Genomic DNA, 19,027 nt, shown 5'->3' with positions numbered 1-19,027 from the left:
ACACTTTCTATGTGTTGTCTCTTTCAGCCGATGCAACAACGTTACACAGAATCAGGTGTCATCTCAAAGATTAAGCGGGAAGGTACGGGCCCAGGGTCTCTCCTGGAGAAAGTGGTCTACACGTGATCTGAAATCAAAGCTGATCCAGTCCGGTCTGCGTTCTTCATGATGTACCGTGCTGTCTGCTCACACCTCCTCACTCAGAGGTGCCGACCTCGTCACAGAGTCCTCAGGGGTGAGCCCCACGCATTTTGGGAGAAGTTTTCACGTAAGGAAGACAACAAGTGAAAACAGCGAAAGCTGCTTTCAGAGATTGATTTTAGAGCCATCATGCGTCTGGGTTTTTGCTTGGAGCCAGTCTGCCTCACCTCAGTCTCCTGTGCCTTCTCCTTCTGCTGCCTCAGGTGATGAGTTTCCGGAGCCTCCGCCGGCACAAACACCCACCTGCGTGCTCCAGTCCTTCCCTCCTCGGCCCCAGAGGTGGTGCGACGTGTTTCAAAAACAGTTCCAGTGAGGACTGAAATGGAACTGGGTTTCTGATGGGTCCTGAGTTCAATAAACCTCTTTCTTCCTGCAGCGAGATGTGAGTTTGGATTAAGGTGGGCTTGGGTCTGAATCACAACTCGGTCCTGTTTTAGTGGCGACACCTTGAGCAAGGGGGTCATTACTGCCCTTATTACATGTTCGAGAGGTGGAGCCACCTGGCTCGCAGGGTTGATGTGAGGCGAGTGTCCTGGTGCTCCGGGTCCCTCTCCCGTGCCCGTGCTCTGTGGGTGCTGTTGGTTCTGGGGGTTTGCCTGACCTTTCGATTGGTTGAGGATGGCACAGTCCCGGGGAAGGGGCTGAGGGGGGTTGGGGGGGGTCTCCCGATGCTCTTGATGTGTCCTGAGTAGAGATACCGCCCTGCACGTGTGCCAAAGTGGAGGGTACACGGGCGGTCTGAAGAGTGAAGACCTCTCCCTGCCACCTTACAACATGGGGTGTGGCTGGGTGAGGAATGCTGGGTGAAAGGGCAGTGAGCAGCTGACACTCGGCCCACTTGGGGCCGGCGAGGGGGTGAGAAGGCGGAGGTCCCTCTGGGTGGACGGACAGCAGACACGTTTCAACAAGGAGGCGAGCACGGCGGGTTCCGAGGACGAGAGTGGGCGTGGCCGAGGGCGAGGGATGCGGGCGGAGGGAGGGGCGCCCCGTGCGCGCGATCACGGTCACCTGAGTGTGCTCACAGAGCGAGGCCTCGTTGGAAAAAAGCCTGGCTTAAAGGTTATCCACGACAGATTATTAAGGAGAACACATAACATTAAAAGACCTCAGAGGTGACTGTGGAAGAGAAACGTTTTACCAGTTGTTGTTTTTTATTATTATTATTATTTTCTAAATTATTTAGAGTGCCATTTGCAAATAATCGCTATGCTAATTATAAAGAAACATTTGTATCTCTTTATTAAAAGAAAGATCTAAGAAACTGTGGGAAAATTATATTTTAGGTAAAACTAGACTTTTTCCTTTTGCTTTCAAGACTACACAGTGGCTCAGATAAAGTTCTCATGAATCTACTTGCAAGGACCCTGCGTTCTCGCCAACACCAGCCACACATTTCCTTGATTTTCAGGTAAAGTTGGTCTTTTTTCCCCCAAAACTCAGACTGTGGTCGCCTGGGCAGTCTCAATTAATGAAGTTTTATTCAACCTGTCGCGTGGTAGGGAATCTATCCACTGGAAAATTAACAGCAAGACAACCGGGGAGCCTTTTTGGAGTAATTAACGTGTTTGGGCTTGGCCGTGGGACGCGCAGTGCTGGTTGGGGAACGTCGAGCCTTGCAACTCCCGTTTCCGGGCTGGGCTGATGTGGCCTTGGCCTGGGGGCCGGGGGGCTGGGCGAGGGGCACCGTGGGCTGCTGCCTGTTCATAACTCTGTGTCCTGACACATCCAGTCCAGGCCTGCTGATCCATCCCCCCCGCCACACACACACACACACACACACACACACACACGGCATGTTACACACACACACACACACGGCATGTTACACACACACACACACACACACACACGGCATGTTACACACACACACACACACATACACACGCACACGGCGTGTTGGAGTCCGCTGCGAATTCACGGGCGATTTATCCGGGCCGTGTTAATATGAGCCACGTGGTGGGGCCGGGGATTAAGCATCCATGGCCGGCTGTCAGGTCCTCTCTCTCTCTGCTCCAGGACGGACAGTGACGGATGATGTCTCCCCACTTCGGAAGGAGCGTCAGGAAGGATAGCACACCCAGTTGGGAGAAGGTTCCGGCCTCTGGGCCGTTTGTTTCAGAGGCCACAAGCTCCTGCTGCCATTTTTTTTTTTTTTTTGAACATGAGTGAATGAATTGCTGCTCCCGAAAAATTCATCTCGGCGCTATTGTCTGGTCGGGAAAGAGTCGGGGTGTGTGCCAGGCAACCTGGACGCTTGCCCGGCTCCTGATGCCAGCCAGCTGTGGGAAGAGCTAGCAATTTCATTTCGTCAGGTCTCCGCTTGCAGACCGGCTTGCCGAGAGGCACAGCGCCTTCGCCTCTACATCCAGGTTGCTGTGCGGTCAGCGGAGACAATAGGAAGACCTTGTAAGAAGAGCATTGGAACAATAACCTATCTCTGCACTAGTCTGTGTCTTTTTCTAGGAAATGTGCGTGTATTCAAGTCATGGAGGGTGAACACGTGCTCTATGCTGGAGGGTGACTTGCTGACCCTCTGTGTCTCTGGGATTAAACCTTTTTCTGGTTTTCATTTTTATGTTTTTCAAGGTAGTCGGACCCCTATTCAGTGAATTGAAACCAGCCTAAACAGAAAACAACATTTTTATTTTTAACCAATACCTGTCTGTCCGGTCAGTCTGTTATGACACACAATTCTCAAGTTTATTGTTCTTGTCCATGTCTCACTAGGCATATACAAAGAATGTCGAATATAGCAAAGGGCTTAGTGCAAAAAACAAAAACAAATAAACAGAAGAGCTCTGACAGTCCAGTTTCGGTTCCGTGCCCTCCTGACTCTGAATCCTGGGTTTTCCTTTCCTGGGCACGTGACCTCGCTTGTCTATCTGAGCAGAGTCTAACTTCTTGAGAATGCAGCCATATTTCTGCACCTGTCCTTACCTCCTGGACAGGTGGCCCAGGAAGTGCATGGATGAGCTCATTCAAAGTTTGCAGCCAGCAGCCCCAAGGGGCTTCCTGTAAGAGGGTAACCCGGCCTTCTCGGGCCTTTGGAGACTGAGACAACAGTCAGAAAACACCGTCTTGTAACTTGAAAAACATTCCTGTCTGCCAGCGAGAAACAGCCTCCTCGTGAGCCACATCCCACATGCCCTGGGTTTGATCTGTGTGCTTTTTCTCAGTGATTGCTCTTTAATCATTGCCATGCTGAAACGACCGGCTCTGTCTGCAGAGCTCTGTGGCAGGAAGCCAGGACCCAGCTGTCCGAGGTCAGCTGCCCCCACACCCTAGGCAGGAAGCGGGTCCCTGGAGGGACGTCTGGGCAGCACGACACAGTCGCTCTCACGTGCGGTGGGGTCTGACCCGGGATCCCGCCGGACCAACACCTGAGCCGGACAGCTCCCCTCTCTGGACCTCAGCTTCCTCAGCCATGATGCAGAAGCTGGGCGTCGGAGCGCCCTTCCTCCCCAAATACGATCACATTCTTTTAAGTTTGCGAATTAGCTTCTTGGGACGAGACATCAATCAAGTGTCAGACCTGTTTTTAAGGTGCTTTTCGGTCACTTAAAAAATCTTTGGGACTTGGACCATGTCTCACAAACTTCTCTGTGCCTCGGAGATCCCAGTGGCAAAAGGCGGAGACAGAGGTTGAGTGTGTGGGGTTTCCCTGAGGCCTCCTCACTCCTTTTCCATCCCCTTCTGTGGGGTCTCCTCTCCCAGCTCAGGGAGACGGGGCCACACTGTCGGGGTCATCCCCCTCTGTGGGGTCATCCCCCTCTGTGGGGTCTCCTCTCCCAGCTCGGAGAGGTAGGGCCACACGGTTGGGGTTATCCCCCTCTGTGGGGTCTCCTCTCCCAGCTCGGAGAGGTAGGGCCACACGGTTGGGGTTATCCCCCTCTGTGGGGTCTCCTCTCCCAGCTCGGAGAGGTAGGGCCACACGGTTGGGGTCATCCCCCTCCGTGGGGTCTCCTCTCCCAGCTCGGGGAGACGGGGCCACACGGTCGGGGTCATCCCCCTCCGTGGGGTCTCCTCTCCCAGCTCGGGGAGGTGGGGCCACCCCCCTCCGTGGGGTCTCCTCTCCCAGCTCGGGGAGGTGGGGCCACCCCCCTCCGTGGGGTCTCCTCTCCCAGCTCGGGGAGGCGGGGCCACACGGTCGGGGTCATCCCCCTCCGTGGGGTCTCCTCTCCCAGCTCGGGGAGGCGGGGCCACACGGTCGGGGTCATCCCCCTCCGTGGGGTCTCCTCTCCCAGCTCGGGGAGGCGGGGCCACACGGTCGGGGTCATCGCCCTCCGTGGGGTCTCCTCTCCCAGCTCGGGGAGGTGGGGCCACACGGTCGGGGTCATCCCCCTCCGTGGGGTCTCCTCTCCCAGCTCGGGGAGGTGGGGCCACACGGTCGGGGTCATCCCCCTCCGTGGGGTCTCCTCTCCCAGCTCGGGGAGGCGGGGCCACACGGTCGGGGTCATCCCCTCTCCCAGCTCGGGGAGATGGGGCCACACGGTCGGGGTCATCCCCTCTCCCAGCTCGGGGAGGTGGGGCCACACGGTCGGGGTCGGGGGGCTTGGAAGACCAGAGCGCCACATCTAGATTTTACTAATTGGCCCCAGGTGCCCAACACAGTGATTACCTCGTCACCCAAATTAATTTAACGTGATCCTTATAAAACCCCAAGATCCTCATCAGGCAACGTCCCAATCATTCCCATTTTACGGAGGAGAGTGAGAGCGAGAGGGAGGACAGGAGGGAGACACTGAGGTGCGAGACGGGAGGTGTCAGGAAGAGGCTCGGGGGAGGGGAAGAGGAACCGTCTTCAGAAGGGAGAAGTCTTCCACAGTACGCTTACGCACGCAGAGCTGCGGTGGTGACGCGGCACCCCCCTCGGCGAGCAGCAACGCCTTCTCACCCACGAATGTCAGAAGCAGGAGAGACAGAGTTTGAACAGAGCAGAGGACCCCTTTGTGTTTTGTTTGGATGCGCAGATGCCTACATATTACGACACCCCTCGGGAGATCCGAATGATTGAGCGTTCTGTTTGTCTCCTCGAATGCTGAGCCTGAGGTCCCTGAATGGACTGGTGGCCTGAGCCAATGGGTGGGATGATGGCAGCGCTCGGCCGGTGGTGTTCAGAATGCCTCGTGTGGATGAGGCTGGACCAGGCACTGAGAGCGGCAGGGATGCTATTCAGGGACGAAGGGCTTCCGTCTTGGTCCAGCTTTCGTCTTTGGGATGGAGAGGAGCAGATGCGCAGGGAAGACCGTGGGATCGACAGATTTTGGAAGTATAATACAAAGGATTTTGCTTGTAAAACTCTTCTTTTCTTCGCTTTCTGGTCTACCACACCCAAGCATTTTCAGCTTGGAGACTCTGGTTGACACAATCCACGTGGAACAACTTGAATCATCTGCAATTTTTATTCTTTCTTCGAAAATTGTAGTCGTATTTAATCTATAAAATGGGCGCCATCATATTCATCCCTAAACCACAGGGCATTTCAAGGATTATCAGCGTCCTCTGTATACTCTATAGTACCCGCTGCTCCCCCCCCCACACACAGTAGGCTTTTTAAAAAGAATATTTAATAATGTTTGGGCATCTTCAGAGCCTTTCCGGCTGGGAGAGACTACCTATCCCTCCAGGGTCCAGCTAATGCTTAGAGATAGCAAAAGGAGCATGCCTTTGACACGCAAACTCACCAACGCAGGTCACACCTCCTCCGCGGGGGCCGTGCACCGCAGGGGGCACTGTCGCTCTTCTTCACTGTCCCCTCAGTATCCGGCCACTAGGAACCACTCATGTAGATTACAGCCCTCCCAGATTATTCAGATGAGCCAGCCCTACAATGTTCACCCTTCCCTGTCTCACCCTCCCTGTGAGACCCGCAATAAAGGCCAGGGCCCAGGCCCTCCCCTCCCTGCGGCCCCTTCTGCCTCCTGAACACACGGGACCTCCCCAGGTGGCCTTGTGTGACCTGTCGTTTCTCCTGCTGCTATAATGAACTTTGCGTCCCTGAGCCCCCTCTTCTCCTCTCGTGGTCCTACCCAGCTGACCACTCCCTCAAACAGCAGGCCATGCACACAGCGTGACTTCTCAGCAAATGGCTTTCTGGTTCTTAAAGCAGCTTGACACTCACTATTTGGAAAAGTCACAGCCACCTTTTTAAATGGTCACCCCTTTCCCTGGTTGCTAGATTAGGAATCTGAGATTCATTCAGAGAGAGAGGTGGTCTTGCAGGCTGACACGGTACATGCAGGGGGCTGGACTCAAACTCAGGTCTTGGGAACCCATGTTCCAAGTCCTGAGATGCAGAGGTTCAGCCCTGCTGTAAGATTTCAATTACCGTATTTCCCCAGCTATGAGACGTTTCTTAATTTGGGGACCAGAAATTTGAAAAAAAAAAGGGTTACATAAAGTTATTGAACTCAAGTTTTTATTCATTATCAAATTCACACAACACTTCATTACTGTGAAAACTCCCATCCATGAGCTTGTCCTCATCTGTGTCTGATGACAAATCACTGTCTTCAACAATGAGCGCAGAAACAAGCGCAAAAAAGCAAGACATCAAGTAACAAAACTATAACCACTGTGTAAGACGCACCCAGTTTTTAGACCCCAAATTTTTTGAAAAAAGGTGTGTCTTATACAGGAGGAAAGATGATAGCCTTGATACTGGTAGGTCTTTCATGAAACTATTGTAGACCATGCTGGAAAAAAAATTGCTGTATTTAAATACATGTCATCAGAAGAAAGGGTCAAGGGAACCAGCCTGGTCTGGGCTCTGTCAGTCACATGGTTCAACCCTACAAGAGCTCCGTGAAACTGGTTATCGTCTCTGTGTTACAGGTGATGAAGTGGAGACTCCTGGAGTGACCTCTAGGCCACGGCCATCCAGCTGGCACATCAGGAAGTGCCATTGGCGCCCCCATGCCCTTCGGTGACATAGCCCCCTCCCTGGCAACGCCGTTTAGGCTCTCAGGGTGATACAGTTCCATCTCTAAACGTTTCTCATGATGCTTTGCATTTTCTGATCGGAAATTCCCAGAGAGAATACACACTGGGAGGCAATTTAGCCAAATATCCTTTTTAGCCTATGATTTATTCACTGCTGCTAGGACAGCGTTTTCTCCCGTCCCTTCTCGGGCCCTCTTCTCTGCTTCCCGGCTCTTTCATTCATTTCTTGCCAGGAAGCCCTCGTCTTTGCTGATCTGGGGCCAGCGCAGGTCCCCGCAGTGAAACGGAGACTGGTGGGCGCCCAGAAGGAAAGCAAAGGCTAGAGCCACACAGAAGTAAGCATAACCGTCTTCTCTTGGAATAAACAAGTTATTTTTTTCCTTAAATTCCTAAGTGGGGTGCCCCCTGATATCCTTTATTTCCCTCACACTGCCTCCCTTTTCGTCACACGTCCATCCTCTCCCCAGCCAAGGATAACGGAACAAACTCGGGTTGTTATTATGGGAAGTAATTTTGGTCAAAATGAGTGTGCCCTTGTTTCTTGCATAAGTTTTAGTATCTGAGAGGAAGGAGGCTGGATCAGGGGTTCGTGAGGAATAAGACACATCGTGGCCTTGGACCCTGAGCCCAAATGCTTAACATCACCCCCTCATCCTCAGAGGACGGCACGGCCAGTGACTGGTCCGCTGTGAAGACAGAACCAAGATTCACTGCGAGGCTCTCTGTTTCTCTCTCCATCGTGCTACCTGTCCAGGTGAAAAGTAAGACCTCACTTGTACGGTTGGATGGAGGCTACCTCGTGGAGCAAGATGATGTCCAACAGCATGAAGACCAACCTGGCTCAGCCTGGACTGCCATTTCCTACGAGTCACCAGGGCTTCCTTCCTCCCGTCCTCCGGTGGCCCATTCCCGGTGAGGCCCTTTCCCGGTGAGGCCCATTCCCGGTGAGGCCCTTTCCCGGTGAGGCCCTCCCTGTCCGCCCAGCTTGACTTGCCCTTCCAGCAATCCGTCTTCCCTTCCTGCGTTATATTTCTCTGTGACGTCTGTCGTTATCGGACATGTTACACATGACACTTATTTGTTTGCTGTCTCTCTTCGTTTACTGCAGGGTACGCACCTCAAGACTGCGATTGTCAACCGTTTTGTTCACTGGTGCATTCCCAGTGCCTAGAACCGTGCCTGGCACGTAGTAGATGTTCAGTGAATAGCTGATGAATGAAAAAATCTGAATGGAAAGAACAGTTAGGGATCCAATGGGAAGACCCGGAACTCTGTCCCAGTGCCACCTTGGTCTGTTCTCTAACACACGGAGCCTGTGAATGTATTCCACATGAAAAGATTTGCAATGAGCACAGCTCCCTGGCTCGCTCTCCTCGGCCTAGATGGCTGCTGCCATCAAACCTCTGAAACCCAGACGGGGACTTTCTATTTGTTCTGTGAGACCTTCCTCTCGGAAGAAGGGGCCGTGGAGTTGGCTGGCAGCCCGCGGCCAGGGAGCCAGTGTGCCCAGGGTCTGGTGGGTGCCTCTTCCTGGGTCACAGGGGACAGCTTCTTGCTGTGTCTCACGTGGTGAAGGGGAGTGGCGCTCAGGGCTATGATTTTGCTGTTTGTATGCACGTTGGCAGCACACACAACAGCGGGGACAGAAGGGAAGGCGTTGTGGCGAGTCACGGGAGAGATGAGCGTTGCAACCAGGAGAGTGAGAGTGGATGGAGCACATGTGAAGTCTGTGTCACCGAGAGCCAGCAGGGGGCTGGGGAGCAAACCCGCACTTCCCTGAGCTGGACTTCGCGTGTACGACATCGGCACACGCGTGTACGACATCGGCACATGTGTGTGTGACACCAGCACACGCGTGTACGACATCGGCACACGCATGTATGATGTCGGCACATGTGTGTACAACATCAGCACACACGTGTACGACATCGGCACATGCGCGTTTACTTGACCCAAAGGTTACGTCCTGGTGCAGAGTGGAGACGGAAGTGGATCTGCATGAACGCAAGGAAGTGCAGCAGGGGAGAGATTGGTCTAGTTAAATTAGACGGGGGCTTGAAAGACAATGACAGGCAACTGCCTACCGAAGAAGAGGCATGCAGTGAACAAGTACGATATTTTTAAATTTTGAATGGACGACTGAATGGCCGCAGTCTGACTGTGGTCATTACCAGAACTGAGTATCTAGCACTTAAACGCTCCAGCGGCTCGGCGGACGTCCTGGCTGGTCTCCTCAGAGACATTTGCTTCTCCCGGTGTGCAGAGGAGAGGAGCAGGTGAGTCTGCCTGACACACCTGACGCCGTCCGAGTGCCCGTCTCCGCCTGGTCCTCACACCCGAAGAAGGCTGCGACTCCGCAGAGAGGGTGGGGTTTTCAGTGCGCCAACCAGGAGGAAGCGTCCGCGAGGGCGGCAGGGAGAAGGCAGGGAGAGGCCGGCCCTTGGGGCCCAGAGACCTGGGTGGTCTTCAGGAACGTGGAAGTTTCCGTAATCATCCAGAACTTCGGTTCCATCGCCGGTGGAGGGTGGCTGGAAACAGGTTCCTGGCACTAGCGTGGGGGTGATGGATGAGAGCATACCCATGAACACGGCCGTTTCAGGCACGACAGAGGGAACGGGGTTAGACCAGGCGGCTGCGCGTGTCCTGGGCACAGGCGTCTCCGTGCCGGGAACATCCTGACTCCGCCTCTCCAGATTCCCAGTTACCCGGAGAGCAGGAAGGAACAATCCTGCATGTCGCTTCCAAAGTCATTTAGCAGTGAGTCTGAAAAATCTTTAAAATGTCTAAGAGAATTCATTCCCTGTAAATTAGGTTAGACATCCAAAAAAAAAAAAAAACCCAACAGAAAAGTTCCATTCCGCCACTTTCCGGAGGAGACTGGACCCCGGGGAGTTGGGATTCCGCAAACCCTCAGGTTCGTGAACCACGGGGCCCTTTGCAGGCTGGATGGGGGGGGGGGGAGCTCTCCTTCCAGGGCGGCTGCTTTGCCCGTACCCTCAGGGTTGGAAGGGGCAAGCTGTTTGGGGCCACGCAAGCGGTGTTTGGTAAACACAAGAAAAGGGGTGAGAATAAGACGAAGCAATTCAGCGGCGCTAGGTTGGAACCCGGGGGGTGGAGATGCTGGTCTCAGCTCTCTCCTCCAAAGCTGCACGGTAGCCTCCAGGCGCGGCCCGGGAAGGCTGGCGGCCGGTGGTACGTTCTTGGCTGGATCCCTCCTTCCTCACGCCAGAGCCCGAGACCCTGATGGGAATGCTGAGTGGCTCCCTGTGGACCACGGAGGTTCCCAGGCACCGTCTTTCACTCTCCGCTCTGCTGGGTCCCCTTTCCTGGTGCCCTGGCTTCCGTCCGCTGACCAGCGGTGGGACTCCTCCAGACCTGCAGCTCAACGGCTATTCTCTGAGCGCCCTTCCCGGGGTCACAGCCCGCGGCCTCCTGATACATCCCTTCCCCGATGCCCGCACTGAACTCCTGGTGGTGTCTTGGTGGTGTGGCCCCGTCCAGGACCAGCTCGGCAGCCCAGCATTGATCTGGGAGCTGACGGTCAACTTGACGTTCAGACTCTACCTGCTTTGGGGAGGTTTCTCGAGAGCCCATAGCCGTCAGCGATTCCTCTCGTCTCCAGAACCGAACGAAGCGTAGGCTCTCTCCCAAGCGGGACCCGCCCTAGCAGCCGTGTCTTCTCTCCCTGCCATGCCAGGGTCCAGGCGGACTCAACCGGGGGCCACATGTGACGCACTCTGCCTCTGCTTGCTGCCCGCGCAGGGGTGGCGGCCGTGGTCCGATGCCGTGGCCCGCACAGCCTCCTCTAACGGAATCAGGGCAGGACCTCTCCTCACGGTCGTGCCCTGGTGTTTGTCTCTCTGGAATGCTCTTCCCTTCCTGTGTCCATCCTTCGGCTCACAGCCTGACCGTCACTCACCCAGAGACACCTGCGAATCACCCGCGCCGTGACCCTCCGTGTCTGACGCCCACCACCTGTCTCCGGTGAGCGGAACGCACTCCATCGCCAGACACTTAGCTCCGTGATGGCGGGAAGCGCGGCTGAGTTTGCTCACCACGCTGCACCCAGCATCTACAGCAGGGCTTGGCCCACGTTTCATTACAAAAAGAATGAAGTTAATGGTCTGCAGGTGAACAAGCTTGTACTAAATGGATGGATACACATTCGCCTGGGGTCCTGGTTTCCGTTGTCGGTGACAGCGGTGAAGGAAAACCTCTCCAGGCTGGTCACCCTGAGGGGTCTGGTCCACACTAGGGACCGCAGCCAGGACCCGTGCGGCGCTTCCCAGATCCTGCAGGCCGCACAGTGGCAGGAAACCACACTCTCTGCAGTGAGAACAGCGGGCACCAAGCCTTCGGGCCGCACATAAAAAGACCCATTATCCTGGGAGCCAAATGTCACTGCTGCAATGGCTTCCCCACACTGCCAAAAAGAACATTATTAATAACAGTAATGACAATAATGGTGATCGTAATAACAGATATTAAATTTTAATTGATATAGCACCCGAGCTCCAGAGCTCTAGGAGGGAAAGGAACAAAGGAAAACTCCAAGAGAGGAAATACGATCCTGTTTGGGCCACGGGCCAAGCTTCAGGCTGCGGTGTGGGGACAGGAAGAGAACAGGGCCCTGCCAGGCTTCAGACCCAGAGGGCTGGAGGCGAGGCTTCCGGATCTCAGGGCACCGCCCGAGGAGAGGACGGAGGTGGTAGTCTCATTTCGGGATGAGCACCCCTCTTCATTTCAACTCCAAACACGGGGAACATGACCTGGAGGGCCCCTGAAGGGTGCAGGGGGGGAGACCTGGCCGGGGGTAGTCTGAGCCTCTCGGACCTGAGATGCCATAGAGCAAGATGATGGGGTGGGCTGGAAGTCGAGTGGTCTGTACATTCACAGGAAGGGCCAAACTCTCAAGGAGTGGGGTGGGAGAAAAAGTGGACGCTCCGGTGGACGTGAGGACATGGAAAATGGTTTCCCCAGATCTGAGGGAACCCAGTGACTCTCACAGTGGGCACTAGCAGAAGGCAGGAAGAGCTTGCGTTTAAGTGGCGGCACAGTGTGACGTTGGGCTATGGGCATAGGGACGTCCGTCAGTCCGACTGGCTTGAGTCTTGGTGTCCCGGTGACCTGGACTGTGTCACACAATTCCCTAAACTTCCCTTCCGTATTATTAAATTGAGAGCAGTAACAGGATTTAACCTCGTAGGTTAGAAAATGCTCTGTGTCAGGGTCTCTTACTCAATCAAAAAATATTTACTGACATATCTAACACCTTCCATTTCCCTCATGTTGTGTGTGTGTGTGTATGTGTGGTAAGAACACTTAACATGAGGTCTACACTCTTAAACTCTTAGAATTTGAATTGCACAATACTGTATTTTTAATGACAGGTGCTACGTCTATTACTGGGATTATGCGGATGGTATCATTTGCATACATCCAAATGCATCAAATCGCACACATTAAATATGTGCAGCTCTGTGTCTATCAGTGATGCTTCCATAAAGCTTTTAAAAGTTAAAGGCAAAAGTATGGAATGCAAAAAAACAAATAAATAAAAATTTTGAACACAATGAAGTTGTTCAGACTTGAAACAAAATAGGAAAGTCATTCCACCAACCTTCATGTACTTGGGAGTGAGATTTGATGAGCACCGGCACACAGAAGTTCCGTGTGGCCGTGTTTAAGCTGAACGGACCTGCGGGCCACTCTATTTTGAGACTGAGAACTTGGAAGACAGGATCCCCGCCTGCCTTCTCTCTGGATGTGGTCTGGGGCTGGAGGGAGTAGACAGAGGCTGTTGAGTAATTACTCTGAGATTAATCACTGTGTAGCCTTCTTCCCCGGCCACAACCTCCCCCAGGCTGAATTCTAATTCACGGTGACATTGTTTTCTATAAAGAGCATTAGAGCTAAAACTCAAAGCTACATACTGGTCTTAATCTACAGTGGATAAGGAACATGCTAGCTTTTTACTACTATTATTATCATTATCATTATTAAAAATATACCTGAACATGCTAAAACATTTAAACTATTAGAAGGACAGAAAATTGACTGAATTCTTCCTTCTTCGTCAAACCTCGAATTCTCCTCCTCATTAACATCATCACTTTTTTTGATGTTATTTTGAAACTTGATTTGATGGACATGATCACAGACATCACACACACCTTACAACAAACTGCCACACATGTAACCCAAGATACTATAAATCAATATTCAAATAGCACGGAATGCAAGGTACACGCCAGGCATTTTCCTAAGCACTTTATACACATCCTTCCGTAGAACTTTCACGGCAGCTCCCGGTTTGCAAGCTGTGTGGCGGAGTCAAGTTTATTAACATCTCTGAAGCGGCTTAGACAACGTGGACTGTTAATTTGCTCACAGTCTGGAGGCTGGGAAGGAAATCGAACGCAAGCTGTCACTGGGGGTTGTGTTCACCCTGAAGGCTCTGGAAGGAGCCCTTCCTTGCTTCGTCTACTGCTGGCCACCCTGGTGCCCCTACCTTGTTGACACACCACTCGAGCATCTGCCTCCATCTTCGCATGGCATCTACCCTGTGTGTGTGTCTCTGTGTGACCTCCTGTTGTAAGGGCACCAGTCACTGGATTTAGGACCCACCCTAGTCCAGTATGACCTCACGTTAACTAATTCCATCTGCAAAGACCCTGTTTCCAGATAAGGTCACACCCAGAGGTTCCGGTTGGACATGAATTCTGGGGGGACACGATTCGGCCCATCACTCCAGATGTTATTTCTATTTGAGGTCGGGTATTTGCTTGTTCGTTTACAATTACTTCATGCTACTAAAATCTAAATTCCATAGAGATACGGTGTTCAGCTGTTCTGGTTATTGGTGTATCCACAGTGACTTGTGGATGGATCGTAAACATCTGTTGAAACAAGAAATTTTGTCCTAGTGACAAAGAAGTGTAAACAACATGTTTTTAAATCAAATCTGAGAATCCAATATTTATTGTGATTAGGCAGCTATTTGGGCTTATTTATATATCTTGTTTTGCATTTCATGTTTAACTTTTTTATTGCTCTGTTTCCTTTTTGCCCCACCTTATTTGAGAAAGACTGAGTCTTATCTATATCCACTTCCTTTTCTCGTGTAACACAATTATTCCATGGCTCTCCCCCACTGGATCAGGCACTTGGGGGAAGTCTAAAGCGAATCAATCCCTTTACCCTCCCTGCTAATGCCATCAGCCGTGCAAGTTCCGCCTTGTTCTTGAGAGACTCTACTTTCTCATCCTCATCCTTCTTATTCTCACAACTCGTGTTATTTAAACTGACTCTATCTGACATGGAACACGGGGCTTTTAAAAGCGTGTCACTGCCTGTAAAAAACAGACAGATGAACGGCACGGCTAGGTCAACACATTCAAACAAACGATCCATTTGGAGATATCACACCCAAGTGGGGAGGAACAGGGCGAGGGGGGGGAGCTAACACGAACCCACTTTTCCAGCGCACGGTTCACGACTCGTGCCTGTGGCCCCGAGCCCGCTGCCCCGCACTCGTCCTCTCGGACCTCCACCTCCTCCCCTCTTAAGGGAGGCTCTCCCGGGGCAGCATTCCTGAGTGAGAGCCTGCGAGAACTGACCCGGGACCGCCGTGATTGTCCTCCCTCTCCAGGGGTCCTGTGTCCGGCTCTGGGACCCCGAGTGGTCAGCTCTCTTCTCTCCGTACTTTGGAGGGACGTGTTTTCTGGCATCTGTTGTTGCGGATGAGAAGTCGCCTGACCCTCTGCTCGTTCATTGTTCCTGGAATTGATCTGTCTTCTGTTCTTCCTGGTTGTTTGATGTTCTGCCGGGTTTTGTTGTGGTTTGTTTATTTATTTATTTTTTCATGATGAGACTAGAATTTCTTCGTAGGTCTCTTGCTTAGGTAAGCGCAGCAGGTGGAAAGTCATTCCTCGGTACGGAAGCCCTGATGGTCCAAGTTTCCGCAGACAGCAGCCCATCACGTCCGTTTATTCTTTGAGCTCCTCTTAGACGTATGTTAGACTTCCTGACTCTCTTCCTCTCTCACGCTGCTGCTGGTTTTCTACTCTGGGGCTCCGATGTGCAGGTCGGTTCCCTCGGATCTTGCAGTTTTACGGGAAGTTATTTCAACCCTACCCACGCTCGCCTAAATTTATTCTACTTAAACTTAACTGCGTGTTTATTAGTGAAAAGCTTATGCTGCACCTTTTCCAATTTGCTTGTTTTTCACACTCACTCTCATTTATTTTTACATTTATATCTTCATCTCCTTTACCTCTTTACTATATACATTTAATACTCTTTTTTTTATATTGTGTTGCTGTTGTTGCCAGTGCTTAAGACATTAATTCTCATCTGATGATCCATTATATCTTTTTTATTTAAATGAGACTTAAATTTAAAAAAAAAATACCATTATATTTCCCAATAGGAGAACTATGAGGAGTTTCCTAATTACTTCTGGAGGAGCACTGGGTTTTTATCAAGCTGGACTAGGTGTGTTTTTTTTTTATTTTAACATTTCATTTTTTTTTTTTTTTGGATCAGTTTTAGGTTCATGAAAAAACTAAGAGGCAGGTACAGAGGTTTCTCACATATTCCCTCTCCCACACAGACAGAGACCGCCCCCATGACCAACACCCCCACCAAAGTGGTGGATATTTGTATAATGATGAACCTTCCTTAACATGGTGGACATCATAGTTAATTCTTGGTGTTGTCCCTTCTAGGGGCTGGACCAATGTGTAACAAATGACATGCACCCATTATCATCAGATTAGTTTTTAAATTTTAACTTAACGATCTTAATGACTCAGGCCTGGGTTTCAGTTTTTAATTGGGGCCGCCTTCCGATCCCCTCCAATCCCCTGGAGGGAGTCAAGCTCCCACATCATTTCCTGGACCACAGCGGGAGGGACGTCCTTCATGGGAGGGATGTTTACACAAGGACTCATTTCTAGCTCTTGGCTTTCTTGAACCTAAAACTGTATCTTCTCTACAGTGTGTCCGTAAAGTCATGGTGCACTTTGGACCGGTCACAGGAAAGCAACAAAAGACGATAGAAATGTGAAATCTGCACCAAATAAAAGGAAAACCCTCCCAGTTTCATACCTATTCAGTGCAGTTCGATGTGCGTTCCATTTGTTGCCCTACACACATCCAAATGATAGTGAAGTTCTTGCCACACACGGGTAAGGACTTCTGGTGTAACAGAGTGAATAACATCTGTGATTCTCTGTTTTAAGTGATTAATGTCGTGGTGCTTCGTTATAAACGCGCCAATTTTCATGTTGCACTTTGGTCACGGATTCTAATTTAGTGAGCCACAGAACACACTGAACTTTCCTCTCTACTGTCCACATCTCGACTGGCATGGCTGTGGGCTGCTCTGCTGTATACATGGTGTTACATCATCATCTGCGCATGCGCACATGCTGCCACATCATCCTATAGAAACTGGGAGGATTTTCCTTTTATTTGGTGCAGATTTCACAATTCTATCGTCTTTTGTTGCTTTCCTGTGACCGGTCAAAAGTGCACCATGACTTGACGGATATGCTGTATATGCCCGGATAGCAGCACCCTGCTCTCAGCCCCCACAACAACATGCCGTGGGCCCTCGGGCACCAGTCTGAGACTGCCACGCTGCTTTCAATCCTCCCTACTTCCTGAAACTCGGGGACTCCCGTGCTTCCTTCAGGGTTCACTTAGGTGTCAACCAGTTGGTTCTTTGTTTTGAGCAGACGTTTGACTTTATAACAGGAAGGGACTCTCATCTCTTTTCTTAGACTGCCCAGGTTGCTAACAGCATCCTTTTTATTTAGTGCAGATGCAGGGATCACACACCGTTCTCAGCTATACCTTAGCTTGTGTTGTGTGAGAACAGTAGGGAGTGATACCAGTCGGCAATGTGCCTGGGAAGTGGGGCGAGGCGTTCTGTGGGGGTCAGAGAGACCCGGTCGGGGGTAGTTTAATGAGAGCCTCCCTTAGCAACGGTGTGTGTGTGTGTTTTACTTTCTCACTTACTTGTGTTACTTTATTTCTCACATGTTCTCAGATGAACAGGATTAATTTTGAAATGATAAAAACTGATCAAATATAGCAAACATAGGGCAAAGAGTGGTACCCAGGGGACTGAGAGACGTCACCTGGCGTTTCTGCCTCTCATTTCTGATTCTGACACCACCCCTCTGCAGCCCCCCGGGTTTTGGTCTTTGAACAAAGCCACGCTTGACCCTGGTGTCCCCCTTTTCTCCACCCCACAAGTCTGGGATGAGCTTTGACTTTCAGTTGTTGCTCTTTTCCTCTCTCTTGAGAATAGGTACTTACTGACGGATCTGTAAGAACCAAAGGACGGAACTCGTGCAGCAAGGGGGGGCCGCCTGCTCTGAGCCTCAGGTTAGGCAAGGCGCCGTCTTTGGGCAGTTTCCTGGATGCCGGCATTCCGGCCGGCCCAGCTTTTCCTCACTGCCACTCGCCCGGTTGTCTCGTCCCCAAACAATAACCCCTTCTTCTCCTCATGCCCTCCCACAGCCTGTCAATGTCACGTGAGGGACCATGTGACATTAGCTGTACCGGGCATGTCTCTTTGTCAGATCCAAGTGAGAATATACATACGTGTTCATGACAAGTCCATGTGAACTATGGAATCATCGGAACCCCTCCCACTGAACAGGGGAGGCTCTCACCAGCGAGCGTGGAGCGGGAAGGAGCCCAAGTCCACCTCACAGATGTGCTGACGGCTTTGGGGCGTCTCTTCGCTTTCAGCCAGGGGAAGGGAGAGGAGGGGCAGGGCTCCCTGACATCTGAGGGAGCAGGGGCTGTGTTCTAGAAGCACAAAGGCTTCTGTCCCCAGCGAGTGCTCAGGCAAGTTTGCCCCCGGCCCCCAGGACGGGTGCTTCTTCCGGGCTAAGAAACGATCCCGCACCCCGTTCCCAGCAGAAATGGCTTCTTTACTCCAAATACCTATTTTTTATTCTTCATTTATTAACATCTTCATCCAGCACAATTTAGCTGAATGGATGCTTGCCTTGACTATAACTACATTTCCTATCCGCCCGTGATGTCCAGCGCGTCCAAATGTCCCATGTTCTGGCCAACGGCATGTAAGCAGAAGTGTCATGTGTGTTTGGTTTGAGAGGATATGTTCCCTTTCCCCTGCTGCAGGGAGATGTGATGGCTGGTACTCCAGCAGCCACATTGGACTCTGAGACCGCAGGGGTATGCTGAGGGACAGAGCAGCAAGATAGAAAGGCCTTAGATCCTGTTAAATCCTTCAATTCAAGAAGCTACCCTGCCCTAGATTGCCCATGTCCGTTCCTCTTCCGTGAGAGAGGGATATATTTGTGTCTTGCTTACTTGTTAGGCTAGCTACTCTGCCATTTTCAGATGGCCCTTATCTTTGATAGATCTCATTTCAAATGCAGCTTTTGCCTTGTCTCATTTCACCACTTAATAGCACTTAAAGACTAAAGTCACGATCTCACCACCTGCTTCCCTTATAGGAAATCCTAGAGCTTGTCCATTAGGGTACGTTCTCTGGCAGAGAGAAGCCAGCACTTTCGGACTCGGGAGTGTTGGAGTTGTTTGGGTAGGGAGGCTCCACTGTGATCATTAAACAATTATTGAGCACAGACATGGTACATTTCCATGCCTTGCTTTTCTGATTACCTTTTTTTTTTATGGGGGGACTAGCAAATAGCTAATTAAGTTAGAATTACACAAATTTACAATACACACCTCATTAATGGGCAGTAGGCTGCAATGTAAATCTCACAACTAATTTAGAAAGAATGCCACTGTGAGAACGATTTGCCCGAGGTATTTCCCCCCAAATTTGACTTCAGATTGGGGGGAACTGCACTTTAATTACAAGCTAGACAAA

Source organism: Saccopteryx bilineata, chromosome 3 (genome assembly GCF_036850765.1).
Source record: "Saccopteryx bilineata isolate mSacBil1 chromosome 3, mSacBil1_pri_phased_curated, whole genome shotgun sequence".
Classification (NCBI taxonomy): Eukaryota; Metazoa; Chordata; class Mammalia; order Chiroptera; family Emballonuridae; genus Saccopteryx; species Saccopteryx bilineata.
The sequence above is the reverse complement of the archived record's forward strand: the minus strand, read 5'-3'. Positions refer to the sequence as shown.